Source organism: Anser anser, assembly GCF_964211835.1.
Source record: "Anser anser genome assembly, chromosome: 1".
NCBI classification, from domain to species: Eukaryota; Metazoa; Chordata; class Aves; order Anseriformes; family Anatidae; genus Anser; species Anser anser.
The window spans coordinates 23,273,320-23,299,650 of record NC_139720.1 but is presented as its reverse complement, the minus strand read 5'-3'; the positions used below and the strand labels follow the sequence as shown (position 1 = coordinate 23,299,650).

Sequence of the window (26,331 nt, the reverse complement as noted above, 5' to 3'; positions counted from 1 at the left end):
AAAAGTTTATCTTGACTTGCAAAATACTTTTAAAGAGTTTGGTACACAGCTATTAAAAAATACTTTTTGTCCATTTGAGGCCATACTTTCTGAAGACTGGTACTACTGAGCAGCAAATTAAGGATTTATTAGCTGATTGTAAAGGCATCATTCCAAGTACAATCATATAGACAACAGGTTTCTGTCAACAGTTAATCTATAACACTTTTGGATGATATGCAACAATCCTGAAACAACCCAAGAACCCAAGACTGTGTCCAAAGGAGGACAACAAAGCTAGTAAGAGGCATGTCCTGTGAGGAGAGGCTGGGGATACTTGATATGTCTAGTTTGGAGAAAAGGAGAGGCAACATGGCTGCTCTCTACAACTTCCTGAGGAGGGAAAATGGAGTGGGAGGCACCTATGATAGAACATGTGTAAATGTCACAAAGCTGTGACAGGGGCAGTTCAGACTGGACATAATGAAAAAAAAAATCTTCATTGTGAGGGTGGTCAAACATTGGAACAAGTTTCCTAGAGAGGTGGTTGATGCTCCATGCCTGCCAGTGTTCAAGACGCATTTGGCTAATGCCATCAGTCGCCTTTAGCTTTTGTTTACCCTTGAAGTGATCAGGCAGTTGGACTGGATGATCTTTGAAGTTCCCTTTTCCCTTTTCTTTTCCCTTTTCCCTTTTCCCTTTTCCCTTTTCCCTTTTCCCTTTTCCCTTTTCCCTTTTCCCTTTTCCCTTTTCCCTTTTCCCTTTTCCCTTTTCCCTTTTTTCCCTTTTCCCTTTTCCCTTCCCTTCCCTTCCCTTCCCTTCCCTTCCCTTCCCTTCCCTTCCCTTCCCTTCCCTTCCCTTCCCTTCCCTTCCCTTCCCTTCCCTTCTCTTCTCCTCTGTTCACAATAAAACAAGTAAAGACAAAAGTTCTCAATTAAATTTAAAGCACCTTAAAATATTTGGCATTCTTTAGAATTTGAGATATTATTTGCAGTTCAACTATTGTGAGTAATTTTATACCTTTCTGATGGGCCTGTTTCTGATAATTTAGAGCCTATTCCTGCAAATCTCTTTCTAGCAAGAGTCCTGTGGCTCAAATGGCTATCATTTATCCTCTGCAAAGTGAATTTAAAATGTTATCAAATAAAGAATGCTAGCGTTGAATGCTCACTTTGCTCTGGTGTAAGTAAGGGTTGAGACATAAAATCTTGGTTGCTGATTACTTTACTAGACTGTTGAATGCTTTAAGAGTGCATTTCAAATTTTCACATCTGGAAAGGAAAGCATTTATGCCCCCCCAAATTTTTATAAAACAAACAAAAAAGCTGTATCAGTTACTGGAGAAGGAGACAGGGTTTATAGCCTTTCCCGCTAGCCACTCATTATTTGCAGTTAGCCACGGGATACATTTAGCAAAGCTCCCTAAGCATGCATTTTCATAAATTCTGTTATGGTTATCAAGACTGATTTTGCTCCTTACAATATCTGATTTCAGATATTCATTTAGCTATTAATTCATAAATACAAGTTTGCAAATCTCCCCTTATTTGCTTTCCTTATTTACTTTTATAGAATAAAAACTGGATTGCTTTCCCCCAGTTTTTCCCAAATCCAGGAACTATAGTAGAACTGTTTATAGTCATTTATTTCTTATGACATTACTATATTACATAACAAATAGTGTCATTCTGTATAAATGTTGTAATGCATACAAATAACCCATTAATGGCTTCCTCTAAAGCCACTGGAATGTAGGTTTTCCTGTAATGTAAAAGGAAATCATGCATGGGCAACATAATAGATTAATCATTAGGACTCTGTATTGTGCTGTAAAAAGTTATCTCTGTCTCTGTGTTCTGCATTGCAATACATAAGTATAGGAGGATGACTGTTTGTAATGTGACACTATAATACTACCAAGATTCCTTTGGAAAATCTAATTTTTTTCCAATTTGCAAGAAGAAATGGAGTGTGAGTGTTATTATATTAAATTAATATTTGAAAAACAAACAAACAAACCACAAAGTCGCAGACTTTGAGATGCTACACTAACCATACATGGCTGTTTGGGCTTCTCTTGCTAATGTGGTGTCTCACTAATTTAATCCATTAACAACTGAACAAGTCCTCCATGCTGGATTTTGTCTCTCTCAGATCCTTAACAAGTGGGATTTTTCCTATCTAACTTTGCTGTGTATTTGGTATATATAGGTATATATAGGTGTATATATATACCATATATAGGAGTATTATGTGTGCAGAAAGAGAGGCACCTCTTCACCATCACTGGCCCCTAATATTTTAGACCTTTCTTTCAGATAGAAATGCTTTGTCATCGCCTATAGACAGAGTGCAGACTCCCACAAAACACATAATCTTATCTAATATTAGATTAGGCTGAGTACGGTATATCAAATAGAAAACATTGAAATACTATCAAATACATCTACAATATATCTAGAAACGGGGAATTAAGGATATCTCTCTGGACCAAATGACCATATCTTAGAAACTAGTGATTCTGATGAAGAATGTTATCTCAGTTCCCAATAATGCTGAGTTAGAAGAGAGAATACAGTCTTTTAAGTGATAGAAGAGGTTTAATGGGGAAAGTGTATAGAGATGATTTTTTCTATTGTAGTATTTTTCTGATATTACTGAAAGTCTGTATGAGGTTCTAGTATTCTCAATTTTAAAATAATTGTATAAAAATGGAGAAGATTCAAAATTTTTCCATAAAAGGTATTAAAAAGTAGGATATTCTTGAGGCTTAAAGAGCTTGAATATGTCAGAAAGAAGATGGAAAGATGGAATTATTTTTCTTTTACAATTCTTGTGTAATCTTCTTGGATGGGAAATATCAGTTACTAAATTTATGAAGCCACAATAAGAAGCACTGACTGAAAGCTGAAAACATACATATCTGAATTTGAAAACTGAATTACCCTTTTTAACTGAAAAGGTATTTAATCACTGGAACAAACTGTCAGATGAAGAGGTAGTATATCCATCTCTTTCTTTTTAAAGTTTGAGAGCAAGTGTCATCAAGAAAAATATGCTTTACTCAAATGTAAGTTATGCTTTAGTTAGTATGCAAATCGTTAGGTTTGATGCAATGATAACTGGATGAAATGCAGCACTAGCAGAAAATAAGAGGTCAGAGTAGATTATCTAATTGTCTCCTCTGGCCTTAATTTCCAAGTAACGTTAGATATTGTAACGGGTCAGATCCCCAGCTATCAAAAAATGGCAGATGCTGCAGATTTGAGCTGTTTCTGACATATTAATAATATATTTTTTCCTCTTGTTAAGTACACTGACTACATTACTACAACTACCATTGATAATCAGTTCACTGGAAATCTCTTCAGGTTTAGAGTATGCAATACTAAATTTTTATTTTTATTTTTTTCAAATAAAGCTAATGTGCTGATGCGGCATTCGGTTTTGCTTTCAGGTTATTAAAACAAAGAATGTTATATTTTGCAACAATCTTATTCTTAAGAAGTGTTTACAAGATTTGTAATGAAATGTCTACCTCATATCTACTTTATCCTTTTTTTTTTCTAAAATATCTTCTAGACTATAACCTGATTAAAATATATTTAACATTATTCAGTAAAATTATATGCAATAAAAATGAATGAGACCAAATCTTTAAGCCAGATGCTGTTCACTCTAATCTCTCATTTTATGCAGAGTGGTAATAAAGCCTGGCAGACTCTAATGGAAGCTCTCTTCATGATAGGTATCATCTTTCTCCAGCAAATGAGAATACGCAACGGAAAGAGGTACAGGTGATACAGACAGGTGACTGACTTGTGTGGAAGAAAGACATATGCTTGTGATCAAGCATATGCACCCTATATTGAGATCAAATTCAGATCTGTGTTCAAGTAAAATTTATTTATTTTTTTTTGTCTTAGACACAAATCTGAGAAAATCCCATTTGGGTTCTCAGTGTCCTTTAATGCAGGGCCAAGTGACTATTTTTGTATAGTGGGGATGAACCAGGTATGTGATGCTTCTTTTAGCTACCACCTGTAACTGCTGTCTTTCCAAGAGAGCTGCCAGCATTGCCTGCAGTGAGAGCAGCAAGAATCTGAAGGTTGTCTGAATGGGTGCCTTGTGCTGGGTGAACCTGACAGCTGAATGTAGTGGCAACCTATGTTCAGTACTTGGGATCCCAGACTCGTCTAGGCAAAGTAACAGGTCTGCTACAGGGTGAACATCACACAATTGATGTCTTCTTTTAAAATAAGATAAACATAATTACATATTCTGATTTATTTATAGTACTAGATAGAAAAATAGTCAGTTACAGACTTCTTTGTCCTAAATCAAAGCCAATGAACTTTGTAACTTGTAAAGCTACACTGAAATGCATTTTGGAACAATCCTAAAACTAAAAGATCTGCTGTTTTCCTGGATGTTTTAGGAAGAAGAAGTTTATAGGAGTTTCAGAGGGTATTTGAGGAAGAACAAAGATGTGTGTACCTTGGCAAGAATTTCACAAATTTTGGATTGCTTGTTGTTAAACTAAAACTTGTGAGTTATAAGAAAACCAAAACTGAATGATAATTCTGGAGCAAATCTCTCTTCAACTGAGATTACCTAGTTTGTCAGAATTCTGACTGATGTAATTGCTATTATAAGAATGACCAATGGGCTACATAAAAGAAATCATTGACCTTATTCCACTTTCTATTAGATGTATGTTCAAAACTCTGTCAAGCTGGCACCTTTGTACGCACTTTCAAATATGAGGTCAAGAGCTGAAAGAGCAAAGAGATTGAATTACACAAAGAGAACATGAAGCGTGGGAGGTATATTCTCAGACTTCAGAACAGGGAAACAGTTTTATATGGCAACTTGGCTGAAAAAAAAAAATCACATGAAATCCAGGCCTGTTTGTTCCAAGTCTAAACCCAGAACAGTGAAAACTATGTATCTGGTGTGAAAAAGTGGTGGAATTGGATGTTTGTCCAGCAAAGATATAGACTACTTTCAGGAAGAAAGAGGTGTTATCCTGCTGTCATTCACTTCAAATAAAATTGGACTTTTGATCTATTTTTGAAATATAGACTAAGGGTTAAAATTAGACATAGGAAAAAAAAATCGAGGGAAGGAAGGCTTCGCCACTGCTGAAATGGACCCTAAATAACACAGCTAATTAAAAATAAGGCACATTTCTATAGATGACAGTATTTGTGAGACAGCAAAAAAGTTTTAAAGTCAGCTGAGTAAGAATGTCACAAGAGAATATCTGCTCTGCATGAGAGGTGTAGTCAGCAGAGGAACTGACTAGAACTGAAAGATGAAATACTCCTTAAATGTTGTTTGAGTGACAAAATTAAAATGCTCAAAGCCCAGTTTTCACACAAGGAAAAAATTTCACTTTCTCAGTGTTTTGTTGTGGGTTTTATTCTTTTTGCTACCTGATTAAAAACGAAACAAAACAAAGCATTACACATCATTTTAGATTTTAAAACCACAGCAGCATTATTTTCAGGAAAGGGGCATAAAATATGTAAACTATAACATGGGTATCAAAGCAGAAATATACAAAACAGAAAAATTCTGTTCTGGTTAGATCTAAAATACAGAAACACAAAAGCCCCTGTTTTGACTTACCAAAATTCTTTCTTCCCGTCAAGTGCTCTTCTGCCATCAGATTTTATTGAAATTGACATATTCTTGCAGAATATGTAGACTTTCACAAATTTTTTTTTAGATGAAACGAAAGGTTGCAAGAAGATTTTGCCTAGTGCTAGTGAGGAGTACTGTGCATGTCAAGACCTTCTGACGACTTAATATCGCATGATTATCAGGGATCCTGGATGCTGTATGATCCTTTGCTGTTGTATGCCTACTTATTTGGTGGTAGGACATGTGGCAATGAAACTATAGCTTTATGTTTTTAGCCAGTTCTTCCCACCTTTCCTATGAATGTCGCTGTTGATGGTAATTGCAACTCAGATGCTTCATTCTCTAAAAGCATTACAGTTGCAAGGGCTTTCCTTCCTAATCTGGGCTGTGGAACACGTTTTCCCAAATCCCTCCAGCTACATTGTGTCACCTAAATTATTAGTACAGCTACACTATTTCTGTACACATGAGGGTAGGGCATTACCCTCATTGTAATAATAATAATCATAATACAAAAAAAAACACACTTTTTTGCCTTATTTATTAAATGATCTTTGACTTTAATCACCTATCCATTTAGCATTTCACTAATCTTTGTTTCATGTCAAACTTAATTGGCTATGAGTTAGTATTTTCTTCCATGTCATTGCTAAAAATATCAGAAAACATACATCCCTAAAACAATCCCTGAGCAATATCACTGTGATTACATACATGAAGTATTGGTTCACAATTTCATTTTCCCATGTGTAATAGCAGCTAGTCCAGTTTTAATATACTTTAATTTTGTATTGGTGTTCTTTTATATCACCTGGGTCCAAGAAGCCTTGCAGAAAAACAAAAACAGAAAACCACAAGATATCAGCACAATATTATCTTCATAATTTATTTTGCTTTTCAAAATAAGATTAGTTTATTAGCCTAACAGCTAGTTTCGCTTTTGTACATAGCACTATAAATTTACTTGTGAGATATAGTTTAGTGTTTAAGTGTGTTATTCTATTGTCCAAACTGAATGTGATAATAGTTTACCAACACAACAGAACATGGTGAGGAGATACTGTGCGCTAAATAGAATGGGACATTGACAATGAAAATTGATATATAATTGCAGAGTACTGATGCTATTATTATTTCATAGTACCAGCAATAGCTTTGAGTACCACAGCACCTTTTCCAAGCTAAAGTTTTGTGTTTTGCAGAAAGTTGTATCTTTTTTTTCTTTTTTTTCTTTTTTTTTAGATATAATTATCTCTCATCATTCACTCTTCCAGGGAGATAACTACAGCATACTCAGATCCAAGTATTAAGCCTTTATTTTGTCAGTACTGTTGAATAATTCCTCTTATTTTTGGTCAAGCAAAATACATTATCTTTTGAAATCTCATGGGATGACAAAGCAAAATGCATCAGAAGGTATGTATTTCCTGGTATTTTAAAAGAAGTTGAGTAACCAAATAGTTAAAAACAAACAAACAAACAAAAACAAAAACAAACAAACAAACAAACAAAAAAAAAACAAAAAAAGACTGAAAAGTGTTGGGTAACCTGTGAAAGATGATGAGAGAAATTATATTGATCTAGAATGGTAATACTGGAAGTGGTTAAAATTCTGCTTTTTACTAAATACTTTTTTCCCGTTAAATATATTCTTATATTCAGTTCCATACCTCACCAAAAGAACTACTCTTCACTTTGTTGCTTTGGAAATGGCTCAATAAGTAGTTCATTGGCTACCTTTGGCAGCACATAGGACCCAGACATTTTCAGGAAGGATAGCAATACTGTCTGACTTTCATTCCTAGATCAGGACAGTTACTCAGCAGAAAGCACTGCCAATTTTTACCCAGGGACTTCTCAAAATCCTAGATACCAGATGAGTCTATCTTTTCTACACATGGTGATAGTTTTGCACAGCTAATCTGGCCAAGTGTTTCTCTGAATTGCATTTGAAAAAAGGTTATGTTAATTCATAAACTCTCATTCTGATCAGTCATTTTCTACAACATGTAGTTTCCTTCCTTTTGTTTTAAATGTTAAATAACATTACACCAATCAGTTCTAGAAATGGGACCCTATCTCAGACGCTTGCGTTAACAGGCCTGACTGTAGAGTGGAATTACTCCATACAAGGATGTGCGCAGGAAGCATAAAGCAGGACTTTCTGAAGCTAGCGTGACATCAAATCAGCTTTACAGTGGCCCGCATGTAAACAGGAGCTGATTTACTGGCTGTTAGTTTCAACTGTCTTGAAAACCTATTGCTACATACATTTGCTCTCACTTGAGTGAGAGCAATGAGTTTGATCCTGTAGGTCATTGCTCTTAGGCGTGGGCAGATTATTGTTTCACCTATTCATTCTCTGATACTACTGCTGCATGTATTTGTCTGTGAAACATTAAGATATTCTTGTGATCTATCCACTGCATTTATCCCACAAAAAAGGATCTTAATTTTAAATGGAACAGGGTAAGATGGCAGCAGTTTTCACAGCTGGATTTTAAATGGTGCCTTCGCATAAGGAATGAACAGTAACAGATCATTAGGAAAACTGTTACTTCTCAAATCTTTGTTACGTCTAGCTTAATCTGTTTTAAAATTATTTACTTTCAGACCATAGGGAAGTCTCCAAAACAGAGTGTCTATCAGTCAGTGCTGGCCTTGTGTAGCAAAGGTGAATTGTTAATTTGGTTAGAACCAGGCCGTAATATATCATGCAGGAACAGCAACACAGTATTTCTTCACTCCTAAACCTGTATGATCCACAGCACCTGCAAAAAGAACCTGTTGAGTCATACATTTCCAGCTGGGATTTCGGCCAAGACAGAACTAGAGGGCTTAGCTGACAAGAAAAAGGATTTGGGTTTTTTGTCCAACAGTAATTAATTATGAGTCCTTTCTTCTAGTTCAGCAGGCAGTGGATCGGGACCTGTCAGATGGAAGAGTCACTGACGGTCAGTGGCAGAATCTTAGTAACTGGTGGTCACAATAAAGAAAAATCTTTGATTATCCTTCAAGAGATAAGCATCACAGACCAAGAATAGCTGGTTATCTTCTTGGTGCCTCCTTGTAACAGGAAAGCATTGTATTTTGTTATGAAGAAATTCATGGTTTAAGTTCCTTTAAATCACTCAGTTTTACTGCCTTTATACTTACCATGAATGAAGACAAACAAACAAACAAACAAAAGATAATAAGCAGAGAAAAATAAAACATTTCAAGACTGATGAAACCAGGAAATTTTACCTACTTAGTGTCTCATATTTGGATTTTCCATAAATGTGCAAGCCCTGGACTAAAGGTTGTCTTATGTCTGGGCTTTTCATAAGTGTTCTTTGTTGTAATGTCCATTAAGGACTGAGTCTGCATTTCAGCCTTTTTGCTACCTTGACTGTAGTCAGGTCTTCACTTGGCTGCCTATATCTGACTGAAGTTGTAGGAATTTAACATTTTTTTTACACAGTCTACTGGATTATAATCTGTTGGGAAGACAGACCTTCATGTTCACATGAACACACATCATAGACCTGAATAAGATGCATTTGCATAGGAAACTAGACCAAAAAGCATAACAAATTCCATATTGCAGTTTAATTACTATTTTCAGTAGAAATAGAATGACAATGTGATATGAAAACCTGTATTTAGCCAAAGTGTCTGAATGGAAAACAGCTCTACACAGTAAATTACCTGTACTCTGATTTGGAAGGACCAATCTAGAAGTAAGTAATATGGATCTGTATCTTATAAAATACGTAGTCCCATTTAGTCAAGAACCTCTGGGGTATATATTAGGACAATTTTAAATTACAAATATTGATAGTTCTGAAGATCTTTGTGATAATCTTTTTAACAACGTATTTGACATCACCAGCTTAATTTGGATAGGTTATCACATAATTTCTGATTGTAATATTTCTAGGTCACAATTGAATTGGGCAAAATTGCTTGCATTACCCTGTGTTGCAGAATATACTTCCTTCAAATGTATTCAAATAGATAATAACTGAATCAGGCTTAGGTTGGTGATGTGTCACTGATTTATGGGCCAGATGCTAAAATAATAGGACAGGGAAATAAACATATTTGTCAAAAATTGTAAAGCCTTCTCTAAGTTATTGATATTTTTCCCATATGTTTTGAAAATAAAATAATTCAAAATAGTAACGCTAGAAAACATCCCTTTCATTCTAATAAAAGGCCTGCAGAAAAGATAGACAAAAGCTATAATAATATTCTTGGCAACAATATCCACCATTCTACATGTATTCTGAATAAGATTTAATTTTAATTAAATAAAAATAAAAACTATTTACTATTGCACCCTAATGACTATAATTTTCTCTCAATCTGTTACTTACAGACACAGTATGCTTCACCTTTAAAGTAGTATCTTCCCTGTTTGTGTCCAGAGGGCAAAGTTTTACTGCATGTGTTTTTAGACACAAGACAAAAAATAAAATAAAAAAATAAAAAAATACAATACTGGAAAGGCTAACACAAACAGTGACAAATTAAAACAAAACAAAACAAAACAAAACAAAACACAACAACTTTTCCCATCATAATGGAAGAATTCTTAATTTATATCTTTCCCGCTGACTGGGCCACCAATATCTGCAGCTAACAAAATGATACTACCCTATCTCCCATATCTTATCCAATGTTACTTATTTGTTACTTATTTCTGTCAGGATATCTGTTTCTTTTTTTTTGTTTTGTTTTGTTTTTTGTTTTTTTTTACTCACCAAATAGCTATTATCCTGCTCATTTTGTATTGTAGCCAAAATATTTCCATTATAACTCCAAGTAGCTAAACACTTCAGTGCCAGATGGTATACAAATTGGTCTCATCACAGAGATACAGATATCATCACACTCACAATTTGTTTGTATTATGAACCCCACTCCTTGCTGTGAACTTAGTGTGACAGAGTTCTCTTATTTAATCTCTAAGTTGCTGATTAATGCATATCATAACCCACTCCCATATAAAAATGTAATAATTAACAGAAAATTAGCATTTCCTCATTGTCAGCAGATAAATACCCAACTTGAGAGTCAGTGTAGGGATCTGTTGGAAGTAGATGCACATTAAAAATTAGATTAGCTTTTCAAGTGCTACTGTAGTGCATGTTAGCTGAATTACTGCAAAGTGGCTTTGAATAGTGTCTCACCAAAGACTGTAAACATTTGTTTGCTCTGTAGGAACATTCAGCTATTCATGCCAAATGAACAAGAATAAATGACAGCCTACCCTATTCCATGAAAGTCCCTCTGTACAAAAGATTTATCACTTTGTCTTCATGTTCTTGTATATTACAATTTCAGTAAATTACTGGAGGGAATTTCAAGACTAATGCAGGTTAGCTGCAACACAGGCCTTATCTTCAGGAAACAGCTAAATATCATTTTGTGTCATCTATTTGACTGGGAAAGCTTAACTGAGAAGACATAAATTTAGTTAAGGAGCTTAATAGCTTTAAAAGGTTATTCAAAATTCTAAACCTGTCTTAGGCTGCAAAAGGTTTTCACATAGGAAGATGGGCAGAGAATATTCCTCCAATGTTCTCAATTAGCATTTATCTACCTGTCTATTTTGAAAGAAAGAGAGAAAAATATTTACAATCTTCTGAAAAAATATCTGAAGTAAACAGGAAATGTTTTTATTTTTATTTTTTATATATACCTGCGTGCATGGGAGCATAATATTTATTTGTATGGCACCCTAATATCCCTTTAATAACATCTACTTTGTCCATGCAACTTGGATACCCTAGTTTCACTCTAACCTTCTTCCAGCTAGCAGCACCTGGAGAGAATTACAGGTCTTAGGGGAAGCTGGATTTAATTCATTTCAAAATCCAGAAGATTCCTCCTTTCCCAGTCAACTGCATGTGTAACTGTTGTCCATGCTTGGACATCTCCCTGTCCACCTTCATCCTTCTTTTTCTCTAAACTTGTCTCTTCCCAGATGCATAACCCACTAGTAATTAATTACTTTTTTCTCTTTTGTCATATCCATTCTCTTTTGCAATATCCACTCCCTAATTTGTCATTTCTCATGTGATTGACAAAGTAATCTTGGTCTTAAATGACTTTATTGATACAGTTACTTAAGTACTGCTTGTTTCCCAGACTCTCCTCTCCAAAAGATCATCATAGAATCATAGAATGGCTTGGGTTGGAAGGGACCTTAAAGAACACCTAGTTCCAACCCCTCTGCCACAAGCAGGAATGCCACCCACTAGATCAGCTTGCCCAGGGCCTCGTACAACCTGGATACTGACTTTCAAACTTGTTGGAATTCAGTAATTTCTTACAACTCTCCCTTAATCACCAGCAAAATCTAGCCATTCCCATGTAAAAATTTTCACAGCTTTACACATTCTTAATTATTACATAGAATTTATTACATTTTTATGATACGTTCAGTTGTGTGTTTTATTCTGCTTAGTTAGCTAAACCTCAGGCCATGGCCCAGTCAGCTGCTTGCATATCTTAACAGTAGTGTCCTACTACAATCTTTATGCCTAAAGGAGGACTGTTGCTCCTCCTCCACGGATACTAACCATGACTTGATCTGGAAGATATTCCATGAAAACGGAAGGACACAAAACTAGCAATCAATGGGTACAACAAATTTGTATGAACTGTAGGCCAAAATTTTCCCAATATAGACTTCTTGTGCCAAACCAGTTATGTATACTACCTTTTTGTGTCCCTACAAAATGTGCATACCATTTGGTATGTGCAAAGAACCATACTTCAGTATCTAGCCTTCCTAATGAATGGTAGTTGGTTTGATAGTAAGACTTACAAACGTTGTAGTCACTGCTAACACCAAAAGTGAGATAAATATTGTCATTGTTCATAAAATGTGTTTCCACAGGGCATGTTTACAAACTTAGATGTAGAAATGCACATCTGCAAAACTAGATTCATCAAAATCTGTGGATGCTGGGAAGTGCATTTGACCTCCTACTGCCCTGTAGCTCTGAAGGTGATTTTTTTGGGGAGGCAAGCAGGGAATTCAGAGAAAAGAGTTACATTTTTGTTGATTAGTGATAGTGTGAATGTTTCTAGTGTAAAAGGTTGCCCATTATAAAGTTTTAGTAAATCATTTTTTTTTTCTCCAAAAAGAATCAAATTATTCATTTTGACTAAGAATCTTCTGTTTTAAAGCACCTTTTTAAGAAAAAATAAATAAATTCCAAATGGATAGTCACCAATATTTTCAAGTTAAAGAACAGTGTTATTTTTGTCTTAAAAAAGACAAAGAAAATCAGGATCCCTACATTTAAGTACAACTTAGGGGTACATTTTATTCTACATTGCAATAGTTTCCCAGAGAAACTTCTCCATTATGTCTGTTGAAGCTGACATATCAATATTGCAACACCGAAGTAGAATGAGAAATCAAGGGTGGTCTGTTAAAAATATTTAAACTGAATAGATGCTTCATATTCTGCTTTGTTGTTGTTGTTGTTGTTGTTTTTTGTTTGTTTTTTCCATATTTTTTATTGGGTACCATAAGGAAGGAAGTCCTGCATAGATATGTACTCAGCTAAGATACAATTAATATAATAGTTGTGTAGGATGACTGACAAGAATATATCTCTCTTTTGCACAGGGGTTTGTATAAAGTGCTGAAACTGATTAGGCTAAAGTAGTGTTTTAATTATACTAAAATGAAGTTACTACTCTCTTGGTAGAACTTCTATACTAAACAGAAAACAGCTTGAATTCAAGCAATATAATTGCAAGGATACAATGTTTATTTTTAGACAAGTGGTGAGATTAGATTCTTCTATAATTTTAAAGTTTATAATTGAAATTGCAAATTTTGTTATCCGCCTAATTAAGTTAACTAAAGAATCCTGATTATTGCTATTTGTTTAATTCAATTCCTCTTGTGGAAAACATTGTGCATATGATTCTTACAGTTTAATTTCTGTCAAATCTGTGTCCATATGAGGCTTAGACATATAACTTGGGGAAAAAAAAAAACCAAACCTTTCTTTTTTATTTCATTAGTATTCACTGTGTTAGTTCTTTTTTTTTTTATTTGTTTTTGTTTTTTTTGAATTTAGTTGTGTTGGAAGTATTTTTTCTCTCTCCAGATAAATAAATCATTGAGCTCTCAATGAGTATTTTGAGACAACAATAAGCTCCTATATTTTCTATCTTAGTACTAACTTAGTAATAAATATTTGTAATATTCAGTCCTGGAAGGTTTAGAACCAAAAGCCCTAGAGGTCAACAGGACTTGGGCTTCCTAATTCTGATGTTGAGAATTCCAAAAGCGGGGAAAAAAATTGAAGAGGTGCAAATGCTTTAGTGTTTATATGTTACTTTTGGTTCTATTTTTCAAGTGTTTGAACTGTTGATCACTAAAAGGCTCTCTCATTTATAAATTATAACCTGAATCAATGTGGACCACTTAATGGCTTTCTGATTACCTGATGTTGAATACAGCAGCTGCAAATTAATTAAACTTGAGGTAAATGCATTTCTAACATAACATATGTGTGAGGGGCTAAGGAAAATAAATTTACTCCATAAATGAGAAATCCCAAAGGATCACAGCTTTTGTATGTATCAGACATGGTTTAAGAATTTTGGTATGTAACTCTTGTTTGCCTGTAGATAACTTTATCTACCCCCTGCCTAAGTTCTTTTCATTATTCTGCATTAACATCTAGCAACCTGGTATCAGATGCTGCTGTCTGAAATAGTTATATGATTCCCATGACTGTAATCTTTAAGCATCTCATATTTTTCAAGCGTTTTTTTCTTAAATACTGCTGTGATTGGGGAAATAATACTGTGTAGTTTTATCATGTCCGTGTATGTGACAGGTCTTTATTCTGTCTAACAACTCTTAAACGGACAGTGCATCAGCAGAAAATAAATCGTCCTCCTTCTCTTTCTGGATACATATTCTCACCAGTTTATGCAGTCAGGCCCACAGATTAGCGCCTCAGTGGCCCCAAACCTGTTTATCAAATGGGAGCAAAACAAGATTGTTCCAGACTTCCTTATGGTCTAGTGACTATGAAAAGCTCAGAAAAGGAGACCTTAGAAGTAACACCCCCTTTTCTCAAAGCTCTCTTGTTCCTTCATTATTGTAAAAATGGTTATGAAGTTACCTCCACTGTGTGTTTCCGCTGAAGGTCTTCATGTTCTAAAACTAGGATGTGGGGGTCTGTATTGTGAAGCCTTCAGCCAAGTAAATGGCTATTCATCTCAAAGAGTAGTGAATCACCCTAAGAAAGTTGTCCATAGGATCTTAAATGAGAGAATATACACTTAGTGTCTCTGAATAACTCTACAGAGTTACTGCCTCTCTGTTGGCTGGATAGGGACCGATTTGCAGTGTTGCCAGTCATCCAGCAAAACCCCATTATCTAAATATTATAGTGGACAACTCAGAGAAACATAGAGAAAGCCACTTAATCTTCCTTCAGTGCACAACACACAGCAAGTAATTTTCCTGTGCCTAACTTCCAGTGCTTCACGGTATTATCTACAAAGACCCAAAATACCCACACAGAAACAAGGACCTACATAGCAATATAATGCTGAGGTCAAAAGTATGTCATAAATCTTATTTCCTTTCAAAGCTTATGTGCTTTATTCAAAATTTCATGCATTAACTTTGTGAGTACAGTAATCACTGCGGAAGGTTCACCAACAGAGGGACAAAACTAGATTTCCCATCTCTTTGGACAGTGATTTACTTAATAGAAACAAAAATGGATTCATTAGGACAGATAGAAAAGTATGATTCTGTTGATTTAAAGTTAGTATCCCAACTGGGATGGCAAAATCTGTATTCTAGTTTTCAACACAGGGGGAGATTATATATTTTACACTACACAGAGCTGACAGAGTACAGAACCATTCGTGAAGTTCCCTTGAGGACCCTGAAGTTCAGTTGAGGACCCTGATCGTTAAGCTATAAACTAGTATGAACACAATCTTTTTCTTTAATATTTCTCTTCTCCTCTTCAGTTAGGCAATTAAGCATATGCTTAATTTTAAGTTCACAAATTGTTTTATTTAAGATGTGCTTTGTTCTAATAGTGACTTCTGTTGTGCTAGAAGTTTCACACATGATCAAGAATTTTTATGAAATATCGCCTCCAGGCTGATTTTTTTTTTAAACCATTATTGAAAAACTTTGCACCTCTGTGTATATTTCTAATGAGGTCATTTGGTTCACTTCCCTGCCAGTGTTGTGTTTGTCCCTTGAGATTATCTTCTACTGTCATTTAAATTTCTAATACGTATCTAAGTAGCTTTAGTAAAACTACTGATAGACTATGAAGTTGTAAAGGTCATATGAAAGAAAGGCCCAAATAACTGTTTACTAAAACAGAATGGTTCATTGACATGGATCTCTTCTGACAATTAGTATTTGGGTGTTATTATAACTGTTTCTGCTTTCTTGCTCCTCTATGCCATCTGATGGTAGATGTCTTGCTACTGAAGTGTACAACTTTATCTCATGTCCAAGATTCTAACATACCTCCAAGAATAAGGATCTTTATTTATACAGTTTTTAATAACAAGTCATTAAAAACATATTATTATTATTATTATTTTCCATAGGAAGAAGAGCTCAATATTTCCATGCTCTTGCACACTTTGCTGCCAAAACTGTGCCTGCAAGAAAACAAATGGTCCTCCATCTGTCCTATCTCCCAAACTGTGCCTGGGAGTTCTTTAGGAGGTTGCTGGGGGCTGTTATTAAAAAAGAAAAATGTAATATCTCCTGGCATTGTGTAATGTAACTTCATAGACAAAGGCAGAGAGTTTGGCCCTACTAGAGCAAGGCAACAGATAGATGGAGAAACATAAGGTAAAAATGGTCATCAGAAGTTATGCTAAAGGCATTTGTGAATCTGTTTTTGATAGAGGTGCTATCTGAAAGAATGTTGAATGATGTTTCCCTGGTGTAATTTCTGCCTTCTGGACTTGGTCATTTAAATGCTAACTCCCATTTTAGGTACTTAAACCTTATATGAATAGATAACTTAAGGATTTCCCTATTTGATAGTAGGGGGTAGGTAGAAGAGAAAAAGAAATAGCAAAAACTAGTCACTTAAAACTGAAGACAAGCTTCTCCATTATATAACAATGAGTTGATCCCCTATAGTTTCTTACAGATTATTAATCACTAGACTTAAAAAAATATATATATATATATATTTTTTAATAAGTTATATTCTTTTAAGTAGGAATGAATTAAGAGAGAAACTATGTTTGAAAATCAAGTCAAATATCCCATGGTTTCTTTTGGCTTTACAAAAATATGCATAATTGTCATGGAATGATTTTGTAATTCTGATCTGAGTATGTAATATAGTCTGTATGCTTTAACATATATGGTACAATTACATAGTTTAAGAGAAGAGAGCAATGACTGGCATTTACACTTTTATCTTAGTTAGAAAAAAAATACTCACTTTCTGTAAGCCCTGCAAAGGTAATGGAGAGGAACTAGGACACAGACAATTTTGGTTTAACTATCTATTTTTAAGTGTTTGCTATTTTAATAATATCTTAAAAAGAGCAGTAATATGGTGGCCTCCTAGGCAGTGTATCATTAATAATGAAGATGACAGTATTCGTATCTGTGTATCCAAATGCTTATATAAAAACAAAGACCACATCATAATTCAGCAGACGTAATTGCAGATAAATTATTATAAACCTTGGCTCTGTATTTACTATCTTTATAATACTTACTGCATTTTATCTAACACATGCATAGAGAAGGAATAAGAGGATACGGTTTCTTCTTTTGAACATGACTTTTAACCAGAAAGAAAGGTGACCTAGAGCAGCGCAGAGCTCTAAATTTTATTTCAGAGTTACACTCAACTCAGTGATCAAAATTTACAAGTTTTTCCAATGTAAGGCTTTCCGTCTCTAGTCAGGAGCTACTTGTCAGCTTGCACAAATTTTAGGCAACAGCTGTAGCAAATTGTCTCTGACTGATGCAGAATGTGTACATTTAAATTTTATGATTATTTATACTGATTAACAAGCTGCATAGCCAAATTACTAACATAAAAGTTCAGTTTTATGTTTTGGATATTATTTCTTTCTAATTATGATAATTTCTTCACGTTACTATAATTAGAACTTTTGGATAAATGTATTGGGTTTATATGATAAGGTTTTAGTAGCAGGGGGGCAGCAGTGGTGGCCTCTGTGAGCAGAGCCCAGCAGGTGCCCCACGTTAGATCAGTGCCAGCTCCAGGCGGCTCGAAAGGGACCCACTGCTGGCCAGAGCCGAGCCAGTGAGCGACGCTGGGTGGGCCTCTGGGAGAGCAGCAGCAGCTGGGAGAGAAGAGTGAGAACCAGCCCTGCAGACCCCCAAGGTCAGTGCAGCAGGAGGGCAGGAGAGGCTCCAGGCACGCAGCAGCAGTTCCCCTGCAGCCTGTGGAGAGGCCCCTGGTGGAGCAGGCTGTCCCCCTGCAGCCCATGGGTCCCATACGGAGCAGATCTCCACGCTGCAGCCCGTGGAGGAGCCCCCGGTGGAGCAGGTGGATGTGGCCTGGAGGAGGCTGCGGCCCATGGAGAGCCCCCGCAGGAGCAGGCCCCGGGCCAGAGCTGCAGCCCGTGGAGAGGAGCCCACGCAGGAGCAGGGGTCTGGGGGGAGCTGCAGCCTGTGGGGGACCCGTGCTGGAGCAGTTTGCTCCTGGGGGATGGACCCCATGGAGGAAGCCATGTGGGAGCAGTTCTTGAAGAGCTGCGGCCTGTGGGCAGCCCCCGCAGGCTCAGTTCGGGCAGGACGGCATCCCGTGGGAGGGACCCCGTGTGGAGCTGGGGCAGAGAGGGACTGCGAAGAAGGAGCGGTGAAGACAAAGCGTCAGGGACTGACCGCAGCCCCATTCCCCGTTTCCCCTGCACTGCTCGGGGGAAGGAGGTGGAAGAAGCTGGATGGAGGGAAGGTGTTTTTAGTTTGAGTTTAGTTTCTCACTGCTCTAGTCTGCTAGCGATAGGCAATAAATTATATTAATCTCCCTACGCTGAGTCTGTTTTGCCTGTGAGTGATCTCCCTGACCTTATCTTGACTCTTGAGCTTTTTCATTGTATTTTTCCCCCCTTTTTTTTTGAAGAGAGGGAGTCTGAGAGGAGTTGTGGTGGAGTTTAGCTGCCCATCAGGGTGAAAGCACTACAATAATGCTTTTAAAGATAGTAAAAAATATAAAAGCGTATTAAAAACTATATTGTGAGCTATATTTTAAACTAATGTAGTTCCTGTGAGAGTTGCTGGATACGTAAAGTATAATATTAAGATTTTCTCTTACTGAACTAGGAGAATAGAAGGAATACTGACAATACAACTTTCCTCTTGTGCTTTTTTTTTTTTTCCAATCTGTTTTTGATAGTTTGCCTTTGATCCAGGGAATAATATCAGCAATAAAGGCATCAACTGATGAGTTGTAGCTTTACATTGCAGGTAATATAATTTGTCTTGTCACTAGCATTTTATGTGACCAGCAGAAATACACAGGTCTCAGTTTTACCAAATAGATTAAGCATATGTGCAAAGTGTCAGTATAACAATACAGTTAAGTGGATAACTCAGAGTATGCAGTTACACTTCTGCTAAATTACTACATTGAGTCAGGTTCTCCTGGAAGGATCAGGCATGAAAGTGCCGTAATGGAAAACGGCATCCCAGAGCAGGTACTTCTGAAAGGGTGCTTAAAGGATGATTAAGGGGTGCTTCTGAAAATGAGCAGGAAAAGAAGATAAGGAGACAGGGTTAATATGTTCATTCACTTTGGCAGTGTTGATATTTCTTCTCTGGATGAAAATTTTGAGTAAAAATATTTCTAGAGGTATAAAAATAAGAAAGCAGGTTTTCTGAGCGTTGATTTGCTTTCTTGGCTTTATCTTTTGTGTGTGCGTGGGGGAGAGAGAGATGAGAGAGAGATGCAGAAACGGAGACAAAACATGAATATATTTATTTTAATACAGGAACATATAGCATTGAGAACCTGCATATTAGCAAATAAACTGACTGTTTTGCAATATTTGTGAAAATATTTTAGCTTTAAATTTCATTAGATGGTTGTGATTTGAAAATACTTGCACCACTAATGTTTGACACCATTTTTATTCTGATTGCTATATAAAATAAGAATTATTTAAGTGTACCCATGCAGTGAAATAAGGTATTCAGAGTAAACTGTAGAGTAACTAACCAATGGGCAAAGCTCTAAGGGGTAGAAAGTAGAACAGAACAGCTTGAAATTTTGAAACTTTGTCATTTGTCTTGTTAAATTTTTGCTGATAACTCCTATTCTAGTTAGATTCCTAGATCTATTGGACTCACTTTAGAAGTTAGAAATGACCAGAAAACAGCAATTCCATTTATAGAATTTCCAAGGTCTTGGTATCTGTTTTCTTTCATCTTTTAGAATACATCAAGGGGTAAATTGCATTGTGCTTTTTTTTTTTTTTTTTTTGGTGGGAATACCCCTTTTGAACCTGACTTCTTGTTTGTGTGCTGCCGTCAGCATGTTGGCCTGGTAAGTAGATGATGCAGATGAAATGTCCTCCTTTAAAAAGCTGCATTTCATCTAAACTTCTGGCAAAAGTGAGACCTTCACCAGGGTCTTTTACAGCACTCACTCAGTGCTCAATCACAGCTTAGAAGAAATTTTTATTCTTGTTTACTATTATTCTCTGAAATCTTGTTGATATATCTTACACAAAAAGAATGTTCCAACCAACTGAACTGAACATGTTTTCACTGATGAGACAGTAGAATATAAACAGCAGTAATTGTCATAAAGAAGAAAGGCTGATTCAGCTATATCTTCGGGAAAAGAAAACACAACTTTTGATTAAGCAACTGACCTTAATTTACAAAAGTATTACTAGATATTTTTTTACTGGAATCATTATATTATCAGTAGATAGAGAATCACTGAGCTTTCTTTTAATATTAAGTATATGCTAAATATTGTTTATTCATTTACATTGAAAAAAACAGGTGCAATTATCATTTCAGAGCATATAATAATGTTGCCCCAATTTATAATGACAGTCAAAAAATATAATTGCTTAAAAATTGCAAGAGAATCATTTTTGGTTTACTTTTTTACTTAAAAAAAACTGTACTTTGACAGCTTTTAGGTGGGGATTAACTTCATCTTGTTTATTAGATAGTAAAATGCACTTTACACTCCTGCATTGAATCATAAAGTTCTTCGTGTCAAGGGTCCTGCCTACCTGTGCCACTGTTCTCCATGAAGGGCAATAGAGAATGGATTTATCCAGCTATTCTGGTCATCACAAATAGTCCCGCCTTTGCTGAATGGTGGGATATCTTCATTGTGGTTCTCTAAAATGGCTGAGTAATCATGGACTACTACCTGTGACAGGTATATATTGCACAGAGCCAATCTGTAAGGTAAAGTTCAAGACTGATAACTTGAGAATATACTGCTTCAGTAAGAACCAAGCTTTTGCTTGTGTCTCAATTCAAGCTTCCTTTGTGGGGATGCATCACAGAGCACTTTCCAGTGCAACTTTAGAGTGCACATAAAAGATATATATACAACCCTGCTTGTAGTTGGGTTGTCCAGAAGTGCCTTTGAACCTGTATTACTCTATGACCTATGACATGTAATTCCAAGCAGTTTAACACATCTTGAGTAGAGTTAGAAACATATACATGGTTTCCCTGTATTGGCTAACGTATGTCATCAGCCTAGATTTTCAAGAAGCTCTTCAATGGTCTATACAAGCTTTACTTGTTTTCATTTGTATTTTGAATGTATAAGCACATCAATCCTAGGTATTTTAGGAGTTCTTGACACATTTTGAAAGCTTAAATCATTCTGAGCTATATCCTTTCTTTCTGTTTTCATGTGAGTTACACTCAACACAGGTCAGTCTCAGTATATAATTTTCATTGTTACTGGCCTTCATCATATTTTATTTTGATATTGTTACCCATTTATTGATTCCACATGTGTTCAAGTGCATCTAAGGCCACAAAATAGATACTTTTTTTGAGTTTGAATTAATTTCTTAATACTATTAAAGTGCTAGTGAAAGTTTTTCTTGCTTTCCCTGCTAAGGCACTTTTCAACATTTTTGACAGTTTTTTATCCACTGAATAAGTAGGATTTTTTTTCACTCCATTTTATCCCTTTGTATTCTGCAGAATCTTTGACAAAAATGACTAAAAGTAGCATGCATTTCCTCTGGCCTTCTGCAACATCACAGTGGTGGAGTGGATTTGAAATGATCTATAGTTACACATCTCTGTGTGACAGAAGTTGTCTGTTTTTCCTATGGCCACATTGCTGAGAAATGAGAGCACCAAAGGAAAGTTCCAGACTCTATTCACTTTAACTGTGAAGTAAGGTTATATGCTGATTTATACCAGCTGATTTTACTCATGATGGCCAAACACAGAAACTGAGATGAGATAGTATCAGCTAGATGCCTCAAGTTCCCAATGCAGTTGGGCAGGAAGCAATTTTCTTATCCTGAAAAATACTTCTCAGAGTTGCAGAAATACTTCTGTGGTGCTTATAGGTGAAGACAAAGCTTTTGGAAATGTGACCTAAAGCACACAGGGGAATTTCTTCCCCAGTGTAGATAATACTTACTCTGAAAGAATTGCAAACTGTAGACTGGAATCTGGATCTCTAGCAATGAAGGATCCTTGCTATTTTGTTTATGGCTTTCTAACCTCCAGCTGAAAACAAACAAAAAAATCCCTTGAATTTTTTATGGAATCTGGTATGTTTCCTCAAGAAAACCTTTTGTTTAAATGTTCTAATATTTTCTGATTTAAAAACAATGACAAGAAGAAACAGTTATAATACCATGAAGTGCAAAAAATATCCATGATAATGATTCATAGATTCATACCTGTGAAATTGAGTGTGCATATGCATAGCAGACCTACCCAAGGTGTGCATCAGGAGACAGGAAGACAATCTTTCAATCAACAACAAAGAGATTTTAAGTAGTTTATTTTCTCCTTTGGGTAAACAGGGAAAACATCCCAGAGTAAATGCAAATGCTGAGCATAAATATCAGAAATTCATCAAAGAAAGAAGGTCTGGGTAATGACTGATAGCAAAATCTCTAGAGACAAGGAATTCTCTGATTTTCTGTAGTATTTGCCACCTAAGCAAAAAAGCACCAAGTTTATCACACAAAAATATGTATCTTTCATCATATTAAATACCTGTGAGCCTGTATATCTGGGGCCTTTTTTAGGGCATAGTTAAACAAGTGTGCTTTCTTAAGTTTAAAGCTTAAGCTTTCTCATTAAATATGTAAATAAATGGCTTTCTTTAAGTAAGGAAATCAGATCAATACTCACACCTAGTTTGTATACAAGCATTTGTTAAGGTAATGGAATATCTTACATGACAGCATGAATACCTTATATCAGTATTTACATGCATATCAAAAACCTACAGCCCGGTTATCTTATGTGATCAATGCAATTGAAAAAAAAAAAAACAACCTACAACAAACCCAAAAACACCCTACTTTCACACACTACTTTTTTCCTTAACCAGTGTTAGGACTTTGAATTTTCAATGTTTATTGGCCAGGATTGTAACCACTTCCTGCTAACACATTGTGAAGTCTGAAATAATTGAAATCAGCAGATAAAGAAAAGACAGTAGAATGCCCAGAATTTTTTCATTTTAGTTTTCTTTAGAGCATGTTTAAAGATTATGAACTTTTCTCTGTTTCCACTTCTAAAAAGTTTGTCAGTGTTTCTTTTTTGACTGTTTACACATCTTCCTTTCTACCTCCTTTTGTTTTCAGCTTTTGTAAATGCTATTGCAAAGTCACTTATTGTGCCAGTATCCTTGACCAAGTCCTACTTCTCCCTAGGCTCACTTGTTGTCCTTTTCCTCTGCATGAGCTGCAAGTTCACATTCAACCTTTCAGATTGGCATTTGCTTCATTTTCTGTCCTTCTCATTTCCGCCTTTGCTAGTTAACATAATTTATTTTCTATTGCAGGTCCTCCTCTGATCCCATGTTCATAAAGTTCATGTTCATAGCTGCATGTACCTACTCCTTCAGTGCAGGTCCATGTATACCCACCTCAGTGGTCTTCAACAATTCTTCTCAGAAGTTCGTATTCCAGCACTCCTCACAGGATAGCTGGGTGACAGAAAGGAAGGAAGAGTACAGGAGGAAAAGTAGCATTCATTATGTGCTGTCATTTTTATCAAATAGTTACCTTAATTTTTTTTTTTTTTTACCTTTTGCAATACTTGGTGAATTTCAAACGATGGAGAGAAATAAATATAACATGATGGAGTAATTCCTGTAAATACTAATAAAAAACATGTGGAGCTTACAAAATGGTTACTAGGCTTCATGCTGGGTTGGATTATGAGTTCAATGACTTGCTCGTATTTCTATATTCCTGTTCAAATCATAAAGTCTTCTAGATAGTTATTTCATGTTCTGTAACATCTCCGTAAAGAAAATAAAGCCCTTAGCACACTGTGGTATTTGGGACAGATTGGCATATGCTCTGTTCATTTTCAAACCTGCAGCTGTGCTTAAGAGATTGTGCTTGAGCTTTGTTTTGTTTTAGAATTTTGCTTTTTTTACTGCAGAGGCACAAGCAGAATAAATACACAGGTCAGACTTGTTAGATGAGGAAGACAAAAGAGACATTCAAGGGATGCATTTTGTGAAATGGGTATTGATTTGGTAATAACCTGTTTTAATTGCATGGTAGAAGGAAAAGGAACACAATTATTGTTCTGCGGGCAAAGAAATGCCTTTTTGTGTTTGGAAACAATTCCTAACACAGAAAAAAAAATCTTATGTGCATCTCTTCAAGGGATTTAAATGCAAATTAACCATGATAAATTCTACATGTGTTTCATGCCACACAACAATACCTACTAAGAGGAAAAAAAGAAGAATAAAAGGTACTAAAAAGAGCTGTTTCAGCCTTCAAAAACTAGCTAATCAGGTATCACAGCAGTGGAGATTAATCAAAGTTTCTTTAATTGCTTGTTAACTGGACTTTGTGTTGTGAAATACATTGTATTACTCACTTGTAGTAAGCTGACTGAGGAAAAAAAAAGACCACTGTGGTTTAACAGGATACAGATTTTTTATTTTTTTATTTTTTTTTAAATGAGACTGAAATGCATTGTAAAAAGACATCTGTGGGCTGTGGTTTACAATAGGAGGCAACTTACCTCACTTTTTTCTTTTCTCTTGTTATCCTGAAAGTTCACACCAGCAGGGTTGCCATGTGGGTATAGAACAAGATAATTGGTCTAAAATAAGGTGGTTCAGTGCTTCTTAAAAGCTGCTCTGCAGCCAAAGACACCATACTGCCAGCAAACATTAGCAGAGCTAAACAGAGATTACAGCTCTGTGAATTAGAATTGGCTCACTCAATTTTGGCATAAGTGCTAGAAAACTAAGCAGGGCTATTTTCTGCAGCACTTCTTCCAGATATTATACTGTGTCTTTTAGACATTACTGGTTATTTGGGGGTTTGGTTTTCTTGGAGAGATCTGGATCATTGTCTTTGTCCTTCCTCTGTTACCTGATGTTGCTCACTAGGGAACTGGTAAGACATAAAGCCGAATTCACAGGTGAAGTGTGGTCGAATAACTCATAAATGCACCTTGCTGAATTTTGGCCTTGCCTGTAATACCTGTGGGAACAGCAAGGTATCACAGGTTGTTTTGTGGTATAATTTATTTCCTGATTTTCTACTTAATTGTAAACCGAAAGTTTAATTTATAATCAAAGTGCACTGCCATTAATTCTCTATAATTCATGTAAAATTAACTTCTGCTATGACAGTTGTTTTGAAAGCTTCCTTGCAATGATTGTTCAAGTTGTATATGTGTGGGAGTAATAAAGAAATGTTATTATGTTTTAATTACTTAATATAAGGAAAGCAGCAAAAGCAGTTAGTCAATTGCATATATTTTGCATCTCAACATTTTTTTTACCATAGAACTGCACATGAAAGGGGTGGAAAAGAACGCATAGGTCACAGAGCAATGATATGTGTCACTTAGGTATCACTTCCTTGGAGAGCATCTATTGCCTTCTCTTCTAAGTACCATAACCTGTTAAGTTTCTGTAAATGTTTCTCACTCTAAGATCATTTCAATGGTAACATCTATATCCCTGTCACTGCTAGATTAACTAATTTCCTAACTGCCTTTTTACAAATCCATTTTATACCAAAAGTGAATGTCAATTGTTTTTCTTCTCAGTTTACCAAATTCTCAAATTTATCCATGTTATACTCTTGCAGGTCAGGCATATACTAGAGCACATTTACGATTAAAAGGCACAAAATCTTACCTGTATCAACATTTCCCATTGGTTAGATAAGAGGCCTGATTACAGGATATGAATTTTACTAAGGAATAGGAAACTGAATTCATTGCCAGGTTAATAATTTACGCGCTTCAATCTCCTTATGACTGTGTGGAATGTGAAGAATGTATACTAACTATGAATGTAACAAGCATATCCAAAAGACATTCAAATAATATTGGAGAACCAATGTGGGCATGAAAGAATCTTGAACTGAAGAGAAGATGCTGGCTAGGGCTTTTAATAGTGTTATGCTGAAGAAGCAGATGAGAAACAGATCATCTGATTTTTTGAGGCTATAGTTGCTTAAATG

At 35.7% G+C, this 26,331-nt stretch overlaps 2 long non-coding RNA genes across 4 annotated transcripts in view; both read left to right on the top strand.

The window, feature by feature from the left end:
• LOC310892472 overlaps positions 1 to 26,331 on the top strand; it is a 146,335-nt gene that overhangs the window by 70,503 nt on the left and 49,501 nt on the right. The window lies entirely within an intron of this gene.
• LOC310892471 lies at positions 20,131 to 24,545 on the top strand. Its single transcript, XR_014578165.1, has 3 exons — positions 20,131 to 20,186; positions 20,826 to 21,044; positions 23,667 to 24,545. It is a non-coding gene; the product is annotated as an uncharacterized lncRNA (long non-coding RNA).